Genomic DNA, 13,199 nt, shown 5'->3' with positions numbered 1-13,199 from the left:
TTTATCAGTTTGGGAAGGTTTTTTGTTTGATTCCATCAAAAGAAAAGTTGCTTTTAAATCAGCATTGGTGGACAAAAGTTTAAGGTAATCAGGGGTTTGCTTAACACAAATATGCTGTCTAAATAATTGGACTTTTTCTTTAATCTTGTTGAGATCTTGAAGAGCAACTCAGGACTGAAGACATTCAGTTGATTTGGTTTCAGAATGTTCAGTAAGTTTCTTCACAAGTGTGCGCTTGACTGCATTTAGCTTACTCAAAGCAATGATCTCTAATGACCTCATGTGATTGTCAGCGCAGATTCATCTGCAAAACAGCACTGTGCCCTGCAGCACCGTGCTAGGGTGTGTGCTCAGCTCTGACTCGGAGGTGATCATCATTTCCTGCAGCAGCTGGTTAGCCCAGTGCTGCATAGCCCAAGATGTGAAAAAATCGCAGCGTGAGGCAGTGTGGCTGCAGGCATTTGGGCTATTAACGCTAGGCTGGTAAAGGATGTGACGTGTAGCTTTGTATCACATTGCAGCATGATTCCTGTCTCCAACACTGGTGAATGACATGTTTCTACTTTTTTACTTGTGGTAAAGTGTGCTGGGAGACATTAGTGAATAGGAAGATCAGAATTTGCCCTTTGGAGAGAGTGACTATGTTATCTGTTTCAAAAATAAGGCTGGTGTAACATACTGAGTAGTCAGAATTTAAAAGCAGAGTATTATTTTCTGGTATTATTATTACTATAACTTCTTTTTAGAGCTCTGAATGGGAAATGCTTCAGTAGCTAAGATGTAATATCAAATTTAGAACTATCAGTAATGTAATGTTAGTCCAGCTTCAGTCTTACAGAAACTCTTGGGAGTTCAGACGATTTTTGCAGAATGATACTGTACCTTTCCTATGTTAAATAGGTGTGAAGCTGCTATTCTTGTGTTTGGGTTTCTTTATTGGAAAAAAAGAAAAAATAAAGAAAAATTAGGAGTGTGAGATATGATATTTCTCTATAAAACACGAAGAAAAAAAGAATCTGCGTCACTCAATAAGTACTCTCCGTGGTTCTGTGGAACCTAATGAAGCACTTTGGAAGGAAGAGATTATGAGATTGCATTTGTTTTTCACCAAATTGTTGTATGCCAGTTTGCCGGTTAGAATCTTGGGTTTGGTTTTTTTATTCGTCATTTTTTAATATTCCGTTGTCATTGTTCTTCTGTATCAGCTAAATTTATGCTAGTCACAGTGAGGCAAGAGATTATATATCCCCATAAAAACAAGTCAGAGCTCTGTAAGCTGGGTTGAGAAAATGATCAGTCACTTTTTAATTGGTTACACACCCATATATACATTCAAGTAGTTGTCTAGCCCTCCTGAACTGTATGTTACCATTACCTACCTGCACAGACTTTCTCAAGGCTTTTGAAGGATTGAAAAATCATTTTGGTTTAATGTTTAGTTACGGATTTATAGAAGGGAGATGATTAAAAAGCATATGATATGTTAAAATTGTCTCATGTTTATGCTTTATCACTAAGTTCATATCTTCAAAGTCGTGATTTTTGTGGTTATGATTTGAAGAAAGGATAATACCAACAAATGTATTGATTCGTTAATACTTAAGACATTTGAGAAAATGGCTTTTGCTGACAATAATTTGTGTTTCAGAGGTACACCTATATTTGGTTTTCAAGCTGAATGTAGTCTTAGGTAATTTCTAATGATTATTTGAAAAGCTGAGCTAGAGCTTATGCTAATAGAAAATCTAATGTTTGATTCAATCACTGAACCAAATTAGAGGTTTGGGGCTTCTCTTTTACAAAAAACAGGAAATACGGAATTAGTGTTCAACCTCTCAGTGCATTCTTCCTTACTCCTGAGAGGGTCAGAAGATCACAAAATGCCAAGTGTTGTAGTTCTACTTGAACCTGTCTCCATTATGTCAGACAGTGTGTGGAAGTTACGCCAAAGCACGTTTCTGGTGGAACAGGGTATTCCTTTATGAAAATTACTGAATTTATCCTAAACTGTAGATTCAGCTTTCTGTTCTCTTCAGCCATGCTGATTGAGATGACAGGTAATCTGCAAGACGGTTTTCTGTGGTGAAATCATGGATGTGAATCTTAGAATAGTAATGATGACACTAACCTCATGGCAGTACAGCTTACAGAATGTGTGAAAACTCTTTGATTTTTGCTTGGTCCATGTAACAGTTACTTGTCAGCATAGTAATATGTCTTAGAGAATTTGTGAAATGTGATGTGATGTAGATTTGGTCATTATGGATCCCATTTTTATTTTTTTAATGTACCCATTGAAGCATGTGTGATTTTTTTTTTCAAGTTTTTCATGTAAGTTTCATGGTTCTTGTTCAAGTTAACAGCTTTTGTGTAATGAACTGCTTATGAACAGCAAGACTTAATATAAAATCACCTTTTGTAGGAGGATTTCAGCTTTCCTCATTGACAACTTTGAGACAAATTTCCCGTTCCAGTTTACTTCTCCCTCTGTCATACTGCTGCAGTCCTAGACATTGCTGCTTCAATGTGGAGTTTTAGCAGAAGTTTGAAAGCCAATAGACAGCCAAAAGACAGATCTGTTCTTGGAGGATTATGAAACCTTGAGATATTTTTGACTATGGATACTAAAATTCTTGAGAAGATTGATGTATAAAGAAGAAAGATTGTACACTGGATTGGACTGTTGGACTTCGTATGCATCCAAGCTAGTGTTCCTTTTTATTTGGAATTAATTACTGCTGTATAAAGAAGTTAATTTTGCAATTGACTTTAGCAGAAGTTAATTTTGTCTGGTTTTAGATACTTACTGCTCATCTTAAATCTCTCCATTGCCAAAATAGGGCTTGAAACATGAACTTTTAAGAAAAACTGTCAGACCACAAAGCAAAAAACCAAACCCAACAATAATAAACCCTTACCCTCAAACACTGAAAACTTGGAGTATTTGAGTCACTGTATGAATCCAGAAGATGGATCTTGAAGACAGCATGTACTACATTATACAATTTAAAGCTTGACAGCAATGTACGCACTTTGGTTTCCTCTCCTTCAAATTTGTTGGCAGTTCTCCTTGTATTGAAGCAGATATTGTTTAATCAGTTAAGTTAAAAAACAGATGTTAACTGTCTTGTGTTGCGTGGTTTGACAAGCAGTATTTCCTGTAGCATCTCAGGTGGTTCTTGTTAGTGCCAGCAGCACTGCTAGATCTGACACTGAGCTATTGCTGCTGTTGTGTCACAAGGGCTGTGGGCTGTCGTGGCTGTGGACAGTAAGTTAACTGATGTGTTCAGAATTAGAATGTTTACTATAATTACCACTGCTTGCTTTTTTGTCTCTATGGTGGATGTTGCTTTACTAGTCATTTTATGTAATACTTCATTCTCGACACATCAGGGTGAATTAAACAAATCTTCATTGTGAAATTGTTCTTCCTCACACTGTTAGCTCATACCTATTTACACACTATAAATCATATCCTTGCTTCATTTTCTTTCTTTTCTTCTTCCTTCTACACTGAGTCACTGGCAATTGCTTTCATGAATCTTCTGTGACCTACTTCTATTTGTGAGCAATTAGTACATTACGTTGGTGGTAAAATAGTCCTTTACTGGTATGAGTGTTCTTACAGGGCAAAGTACATGCAAAAGATTTTTTTCATAAATTGCTTGTATACTCTGTACTGTGTTTAAGATGGACCTAGCCTTTTCCCTGTATTCTTGTAGGATATGTATAGATCTATAGATTTAAGTCTGGTATAGAAAGTATATGAAGTATACAAGGTAATTTTAATTTTTTTTTTGGGGTCTTGTTTCTGTGTTTTTGGATTTTCAGGAAGGAATAAGGTGTTATTGACCACTGAAGTGGTTAGGAGAGATGTAAATGAGAAATAATTTTTACTTGATTGTGGAAATTCTACTGTTCTTTGTAAAACTGTACTCACAGTAAGAAATCTTGGTAAAGACATACTATAAGTTGATTTTGTGGGCCAGATTAATTCATGGAAGTATGTTTCACTTCATTACAGCTCTGCTTGGAAACTTGTACTGCTGAACGTGTACTGGTTTTGCTAGAAGGATGCTACTAATTTTCCAGTTTCACTCAGTGGATTTTCATTAGGCATAACCATGTGAATAAATTTAAAGTCATACTGTGTTCTAGTCATGCTGGGTCAGCAGCTGTGGGAGGGAGCTTGAAGTATACCATTGCAGAGAAGGATTTGCCTTTCCCTGGGTCATGCATTGTTTCTTCTCAGAGCCTGTATGATCCAGCACTATGGTGTTTTGATCTGCAGAAAACATATCTTGGACCGGCTAAAGGGGTTCTAAAGTTGAACGGTGTTTGTGATTCAGAGACTTGGATTACTAAAGTGGCATAGCATGTCAGAAGGAAGGGATGTTTGATGACATAACATGAATGCTTTATCAGTACTTTATTTGCAGTGGCCTGGATAACTTGTTTCTGACCTCACTGAGTCACTTGAAACATGAAGCATATGCCACTGAAACTTTTTTTCAGTACCGTGCCATTCTATTTTTAATACTATAAATGTGCATGTATATATAGTGCAGGTCTGTGGCAGCACACTGAAACACATAAATCATCTGATCTTCCCTGGCTTGTGTGGTGCTTGATGATTAAGTATTACCATAAAAAAAAATATATATATATATAGTGAGTGGATGTCAGAGGCCTTGTGTTGTCATCCCCACTCATGACTATGCCCGGAGATGTTTGAATTGCTTCACTAGAGATTATTCAGATGTTTGCAATTACCTCACTGTGACTTTGCAGTGTGATGATCTGCGTGTGTAATAGGTTGCCTTCCTCAGTAGGTGTATTGCCATGTGGAGCTGAAGTTTGCTCCTAGACTTAGTCTGCATGCTGGGTTTTATACAGGGGTGATAATTTGAGCCATAGTATCAAGTTAATGTTGCTGACACAGCTTTCTAAGTACACAATTGCAGTTGAAAAAGGCACTTTGTATTCTCATGATTCGTTTTTATTTCCTTCTGGGGAAATTCTGAACCAGTAAAAGACTTTTATCCTGTGGTGTAACTTTGTGTTTAGAAGGAAGATATGCTTATGTGACTATACCAGTTTAGATACACAGCTGACTCTTAAGTGTGGATTCTGTATATCTAATAAAAATTTGTGGGGAGAAAAAAGATCAATGTACATTTGTAAATGGTGTCAGATATATGCCGGCACATACTTAATTTTTTTTCTGTTAAATTTCTCATTAAACTTTGTTAAATAAAAAATAATGATCAGTAGCTATGTCTGTTACATAAGCTCAGTTTTAATGTGGAAAAAAGCTAGATCAGACATAGCCATTTTTTATAACCATTATTTGTTGTTTTGCTGCTGAAGGGATATAGCTGTGCTTGGGAACTCCAGTACAGACAGATTCTAATTTGTTACTGCTCCATATGACTGTGGGGAATGCCACTTTGCTGGCTGCAGGTATATGTGTAGTGGTCTCTTAACATTATGACTGTAGAGTGTTTGGTCGCTTACATTTTAGCATAACTTTGCAGACGTCTGGTTGCTACAGAACAAGCACCCGCTTCATGAAAGCTGCCATAGCTGGCATTAATTGATGCCCTCTGCCGCAGGCTCGACAGAGACCAACAGCTGAATGGGCACAGTGAATGGATTTCTTTTTTTTTTTTTTTTCACCTTCCCCTGGGAAAGTAGTGCTTCTAGATGCTTAATTATGATTAATTAAAAAAATTTTGGTCAGCTGTCAGTGGGAGGGAAGGAGAATGTGGGTCTCAGTAAAGAGAGGAGTGTCTTTTGTTTGCATACTGAATTTCTGAGCTGCAGTCAATGTGTGCATGCTCAAATGTGGGACACTGATGGTGTTGCCAGAGGTCTTGTGGGAACAGACGTAGTTTTGAGGTTGAATGGCTTCCACTTAATTGTTCATATTCAGTCTCCTAACCAGTAAAGGGCATAGTTTTCAAACACCCACATTTTGCCCTAAATAATGGCTTTAATTTTTTTGAAGTTTTTTTCTTTTTTCCTTAAGTTGAGTGCATTAACTGCTTAAGCATTACTGACTATTTACATCCAAACAAAAGGCAGGACAGAATATTAATTGCTAAGTTTTTATATTTCTTGTATAGAAAATGTGACAGTTATATAATATTGCCTCTGGCATTTTTTAAAAACTGAGAAGGGAAAAGGAATAAGACCACTTTTCCTGTTAATTGCATTGATTCCCTTAAAGACAAGATGCGAATTTATGTTGCATTGTTTAAAATAAGGCATTTATTGCAAATATTTTGCAACTGTCCTATTTGTCTGAAGGAAGAAGATAAACAATAGCAATTAGTGTGAAAGTGCTGCTGAAGGGATGAAGCTCATTTCCCTTACATGTCAAATGCTCAGTAGGCAATGTGCTTTATCACTGAAGTGCTTTCCAATCTGTAGATGTGTATCCCCACTTCTGGTTCTCAAGAGGTTAAATAGTAACTTTATCTTAGTAGGAGCGTGTGTCTTCTAGAGACTATGCTCTTTTAAAATGCTTTTCCCACCTTTGTTTTTCTCCCTGCCCAAGTGGGAATCCTGTGCAAGTAGGAATAGAAGAATTCAGACTCTTGTCCTACTGGGTGTGATAATAAAAGAATTCAGACTCTTCTACTACTGTGTTTGATCCACTATATAGTTTTCTTTCAGTCACATGCCTTACCTGTTCATTCCTTAGATCTTTGATAGTATTTGCTAAAGTTTTGAAGACAACACATTTAATTCATCGTGTGCTGCCCCTCATAGTTTTGAGAGAATCGGAGCTACCAGATTTATCAAAGAAGGAAAGAAGGAGTCTGGACTTACTACTCTTTTGAGTAAAAATAAGTTATTTCTACTGAATTATAGGAGAAAGTAGTCAGGTATAATTAAAATTATTTTAGGGATTAAACCAGAAGAGAACTACTGAATTAGAACATAAACCCATGTAAAATCTATCTCGTTTAAGCAACTCCCAATCTTCTACCCTTGAATTTTAGTATTACTTAAGTTCTGCTACTTAAAGATTATTAGGGGAAAAAAAGAGTGGGGAAGGGATGTGGAAAACAAAGGGGAAAAAAACCCTTAAAACTGTCCTAAAAATATTGTAAAATAATGTAGGAAAAAAGTATTTCTAGGACCTTGTCTTTTAGTGGCTTTTCTCCTGGGGCATGTCTCTGGAGTACAGTTCAAAGCCAACAGTGTTTTGTGTGATAAAGGGTGCTGTGTAGACTTCTGTGTGAAAGTAGCCTTGGCAGTATACATTTTTTTAATGGGTACAAATGAGCAGAGGAGGTTGAAAGGAAGATGAAGCACAACTTCCATAGCAAGAACCAGAGCAAACTAAATAGTTTCTTGTTTTCTTCCCCCAGCTGGAAATGATTTGGTCATTTTTGAGGTGTCTCTTAGACATCTACCAAGGAAGTAGGCTTTTTAGGCTGGCTGCATGTAACTACATAATTTCAAAACGTGGCAGACTTTAATCCATTGAGTACTGACACCATGCAGACACTTCTAGCCAAGAGAAGCACTCCTTAAAGTTCCTCTCCATGCATTTTGGGGAATGTGCTCGCTGCTATGGAGAGGCCTGTATGGCTTATCATCCTGACCTGCCGATCCCTAGATACATGGTAAGTTAGGAACAGTGGTGCTCCAAGCAAGTAAGAAGCAAAGAAGCCCAAGAGGAGGTAGGTCTAAGGGGAAAACAGAATGAGAAGGCAGGAGAGAAGGTGAACAAGGTTTCACTGTGGTAGGTAACTGGACAAACAGGTCTTTGGTCTGTAATTTGGCGACACTCCCATGTTTTATCTAAATTCTGAACTCTGCCGTCCTCAGTTTCAACCGGAGTTAGAGAAAGCTCAGGATATGTGCTTGGCTCCCTGGCAGTACTGAAGTGTCCTGGGAACTGGCTGTGGTTAGTCCTTGAATCTGGATATGGATGTTGTTGAAAGGAAATATGGCTGGGACAGGACCCGTTTGTTTATTGGTTTTGTTTGGGGTTTTTTTTTGAAGGCACTGGCTGGGTAAAAGTTGCCGTTGTATTGACTGCTCTGTTCAGTGTAAAAGTGGAAAAGATTATTGTTCTCATCAGGGGGAATGGAAGGGTGAGGAGGAGGTCCCTCAGCTGCCGCTGAGTCTGACTGCTTGTGTTGTGAGCAGCAGTGACAGGGCCCCAGCCTAGCTCCTGAGCAAGGGATAGAGCCAGTGGCAAGCATCTCCTGTGGCAGTGTCTGTACTACAGCCTGGCAGACAGCATACCAGCCTGAGGTGGAGTGGAGGCTCCGGAGGAAATGGCATCCTACATCCTGACTCTCCTCCATGTGCTCCCTCAGTTTCTCCCAAGCTGTGAACAACCAGCAGCAGTTCAGAGTGAGAAGCATCCTGCCCCCAGCCTGGCCTCCGCAACTTGGTAGGAAATGTCTGGCTGCATTCTGTCAGCCCAAGAGATGTGCCAGGAGGCCGTAGTCAGAATCTGGTGTGATACGGGTTGATGTAAACTGCAGGGGATGGCCCAAAAGCACAAGGAGGCCTCTTTTTTGAACCTCCTGTCTGCAGCCTGGATAGGCACGCCCTCTGGTAAATAGGGTGTTTCCTATCTAATGCAAACAGTTTCTGCAGGGTTATCTACTATGCCCTGCGTTTGGTTAACACCTCCAAACTAGTGATGCTGTGGTCTTAATAGGTGTGATGTATGGCACTTTTCTTTAAGATAGCACTTGTTAAATATTATAAACCAATCACAGTGGCTACTGATTTGGGGTTTTTCCACTTAGCCTTTTTTTTTTGTTTGTTTGGTTTTTGTTGTTGTTGTGCGGGTGTGTTTTGGTTTCGGTTTTTTGTTTTGTTTTCTTGGTGGTTTTTTTGTTTGTTTGTTTTGGGTTTTTTGGGGTTTTTTGTTTTTGGTTTGGGTGTTTGTTGTTACTTTTTTTCCTTTTTTTTTTTTTTTTAATGTTCTGAATTATGTAGCATACAGATAAGCATACTTAGCAGTAATTTAGGCCAGCCCCACATGTTTTTCCGCTAAATCTGGTGCTAGCTTCCTAATTACTTTTCTATTTTGGATAACATTTATGTATCAAGGAATTTAGTTAAATTTCTCAGTATGATAGCAAACATGGTGTTCACCTAATAACTTGGTTTATTTCCCTTCTCAGAATACTAAATAAGCTATAAATTCAAGAAGCAGTGGGTTTTAAATGATCCTGATATCATGTTCTCAATGGGTTGTATGATGTGAAGATGCAAAAATGTCATTTTATGTATAATAAAGCAGAACTGTACACACAGAATTGCCCAGTGACCTGCTGGTTTATGGTCCTGAGCATTCTTTTTGACAGCACTCTTCTGCCTGTTCACTTTGACTGTATTACAGACTTTAACTTGTGTGCAGCTAATTTATTAATTTTGTACGACTGTGAAGTTAGTAGTTAGCTTAGTACTCTTTTTGTTACTATAGAGATGAATATTTAATTATGTAAGTTTAGGAAGGGTCAGGACAGACAGAAGTACACCATTCTAATTCAGTAGAAGAAATTCTGATTTCTTGTAACTACTGATTATTCTCCTATGCAAGAAGAAGAAAAATTATGGATCAAAATTGACTAGAGTAAAAGTGAGAGCAGTCACTGAAACTGAATACACTGAACACATCCAACTAGCAAGTTCAGTTGAGAAGGCATAATTAAGGATCTGCTTATTTGTATTGTAATGCTCTGGGTTAAATGAGACTGAGAAGCCCTCTACAGTATAAGAAGTCTTTGTGACAGTCTCCCTCAGGTCTGACTGTTAGAGATTTGGCAGATGTTTTCGCAGTTCTGTGCTTTTTCCTGGTGTCTGTTTTTGCAGTGATGCTGTCTTGCATGTGTTTGAATCCTTTAGGCAGTCCACGGAAAGGGTGATCATACATCTAGTTGATTGCATTTTATGTTTTATTTTCCCTGTAGATTTTTATTGTTTAGAAATATGAAGAAAAATACTGAAGTCTCTTCTCTTGTATGGTTGAGGAAAGGTGAAGTTCTGATGACATGGTGGCATGCTGGTAATTGGTATTAATGGTAAAGAGAAGGGTGTTGCATGCACATTTTTGAGTACCTAGAGAGGATCTATCTGTGGCTTACTGCCCATGTTTACCTGGCCAATAGCCAGAACTGAAGCACTTAATGCAGTGTTGCGAAGGTTTGAGACAGACCACCAAACTAGGGCTGCCCAGCAGCTGCACACTTCATCTTGCTGTGCCGTGTTCATTATGTTTTGACAGCACTCTTGTTTCTTCAGACTAAAGCTTGCCTTACTTAAATTGACTAAACCTTACATACAAAAGAAGAAAATCTGAATCCCTCCATTATAACACTTAAAATTTAAATCCCAATAGCCCATTTTTCACAGCTCGTTACAGACTGATGGAGAATAATTCCTCACAGAGAGGGGATGTGTAAGTAAGTAGAACATTTGGCTGTATGTGCAATGTTGTAAATGTAGGAATTTAGAGATACATATTTATATAAATATATGCATGTATTTTATGCATGTAAATATTAATGTATGTGTGTATGTGCTTATATACTTGTCTGTATACCCATACCAGATTTGGAGAGTGTATATGCAGACATATAGCCAAAATATATCAGAAAATACTGCTAGATGATAATAAATTGATATGAGCATGAAATACTGACAGCCTTTAAAAGAATAAAATGAAATTTCTGGGTGTTACTGATGCTATATTTTACTTGCATTCAGGTGGTTTGCACACTTCTCTCAATTATTGTATCACCTTGAAAATTTAACTACTTAAATCTAGGAAATATCTCTCAAAATTGTAAACCTTTCCTTCCTTATTCTTTAGTCTTTCGTACCTGTAAGTTGGAACAGGGTAGCAATGATTACCGTGGGATGGAGTCTGTTGACTGTCCCAGTGTAACTCTTAATTCTGCAGTATTCAGTGTGGAACAGTCTTGGTCAGTTTATTTTCTCTCATAAAGCAGTCTAGGTGTGAACTGGCATTAAGTGTGGGCCGTGTGTTAGTTTGGCTTTCTAGGTCTGCAGATGCTTCATCAAATACAAGCTTAAAGGCTGCTTTTGACAAGGAAGCTGCTGCAGTATCGGTGTGCGTCATCTTTTCAGGGCAGCTGCTTTTTGCATTTGTTCCAGTTAATATCCCACAGAACTTGTCTGGATTCTGGAGCACTTGGAAGTACTTACTGAACTGCTCTTTAATGCAGAAGGCTTCTTCTTTAAAAACAAAGTAAACCAAACCAACCAGACAAAAAGCCGAAACAAACCAAACTAAATTCCTCACTTTAAAAATTCTGGGTTTTTGTAACTGCTGTGTGTGCTTTTCAATGACTCTTCAGTGTTGGTGTTGCTGAAGATAATAACTATGAAGTCATAGCTTAGCTACTTTCATAACAAGTTAAATATAATTGGAATATAACTTAAATTTAACTTTCCTGTATAAACAAAGTCACGACATCTCAAGTCTTGCTAGGGACAGCATGTTCCTGCTGGGGTATGCAATTTTAACACCAGAGAAATTACAGCCACCTTTTCTATCCCTAGAGCTTTTATGGGAGGGCTAATCTTGCATTATTAGTGTCTCTTGTGTACCTGGTTAGGCCTTGCATTCTGGGTATGGCAGTAGCTTCATTTCTTTGCACTTGTATTAGCAAGTAAAACCATTTGTTTGTAACAGCTTCTTCTTAGAATGGGAGAAATCCTCTTCTAATCTTTGCCTCCAGCTAAACCACTATAGATTACACTAATACCAGAATTAAGATGGTGCATTGTGGAGTAGTGCTGTGCTCAGCATAGCCTGTGAGAGGTGGTGAACTGTTGTAATAGCTTACAGTTCAAATCCATCTTCATTACAAGTGTAAATATTAATAATTGAGGATGGTGGAATGAAATAATTATAAATTATTAAGGCTGATGCCATATTTCCTATGAAAAGCATGGCAAGTGGTAATCTGACAAAATAGTCTGCTTTCCCTACTTTTTTTGAATAAATGAAAGTGATTAACCTTCACTGCCAGTAATTTGCTCATCTATTAGCCCTCATTCAGAGGCAAAAATTTCCATTTCAGTGCATATCTTCCACGACTATTGTCATTTCTTGATTACTGTGTTGGGAAACCTGCATTTCAGTTTTGGATGAAGTACTGTCTGTCCTAGAAGCACTGCATTTCTGCTTCAGCTTTTTATTCTGTTTAGTGTTTCCAGGAGATCGTGGAATGCAGCTCTATTTTAACAGCCTTACTAGTACTTGGGTCTTGTGCTTTGCTGATTTCAGTCTAACAGTTCCCCTCATTTATACCCAAATAGCTTTTGCCTGATAAGGGAAGAATTGTGGCTATTTAAGGAGCAAAGTAATCAAGCTTTTCTCAACTGGATTGCATCTTTCAGCAGCTGCTCTTCACCCTAGCTTTGTTGCAAAAGAAGTTCAGCAAAAACACTTTCTATGTGGTGTCTTCTGTTTGTTTTATCCTGAGTGCTTCTCATCAGAAGCATTGATTGTCTGTAGCAGCTGGAGCAGTGACTTGGAGTTAATGCATTGGAAGTGATACTGGAGCTGGAGTGAAGGAGGAATTCCCCCACAGTGAGACATAGTGAGAAGTGTCAGGATAGGGAGGAGAAGAGTGAGTGGGCAGGAGTGTCAGTGACGGAGAGCAGGAGGTAAGACAGAACCTGTCTGGGAGGGTGGATTCGGGAAACAAGTAGGAAATCATGAATTTCATTCTAAGATAAGGAGCAGTGCCATTTGTCCAGGGGAGTACTGATACAGTGCAAAGTCAATGACTTCCAGATACGTAGTCACCCGGGAGGAATAAAGTCCAGGAAGGATCTACGTGGGACAGAGAAGAAGGCAAAGGGCAACAAATGTAAAGTTTCTGTCCTGTTCAAGTTTTGTGTGCACCCCAAAGTTTACTTATTATTAAATGTGACTTGATTTTTTTTTCTTTTGTTCTCCCTTGCTCTTTTTCTTCTTGTAAAAAGGTTTTCTCTTTTTTAAATTTTTTTTATTTTTTAAATGTGTTCTAAGCTTTGCGTCTTACCTGCTGCCTGTCATGCAAGTCTCTTCTTGGTGTGCAACCTGATCACAACATGAAATTCAAGGCTTAGAGAATTGCACTTTGAGGGTTAGGGCTCTGTGGTTTACCAAGGTTTATGTTTCCCTAAGTTACAATCCCTGT

General features: G+C 38.2%; 1 protein-coding gene across 9 annotated transcripts in view; it reads left to right on the top strand.

Moving 5' to 3' along the window:
- Positions 1-13,199, top strand: part of MAST4 (microtubule associated serine/threonine kinase family member 4) — a 286,598-nt gene that overhangs the window by 191,928 nt on the left and 81,471 nt on the right. Inside the window, exon 1 of one of the 9 annotated variants that reach the window (XM_039566717.1) lies at positions 12,596-12,681. The exons of the other annotated variants lie outside the window; for them this stretch is intronic. The gene's annotated coding sequence lies outside the window, so the exon portion shown is untranslated. Of the gene's footprint in view, positions 1-12,595; positions 12,682-13,199 lie in introns of those variants that run through there. 9 annotated transcript variants of the gene reach the window in all.

This window comes from Corvus cornix, chromosome Z (genome assembly GCF_000738735.6).
Source record: "Corvus cornix cornix isolate S_Up_H32 chromosome Z, ASM73873v5, whole genome shotgun sequence".
Lineage (NCBI taxonomy): Eukaryota > Metazoa > Chordata > Aves > Passeriformes > Corvidae > Corvus > Corvus cornix.
The sequence above is the reverse complement of the archived record's forward strand: the minus strand, read 5'-3'. Positions and strand labels throughout refer to the sequence as shown.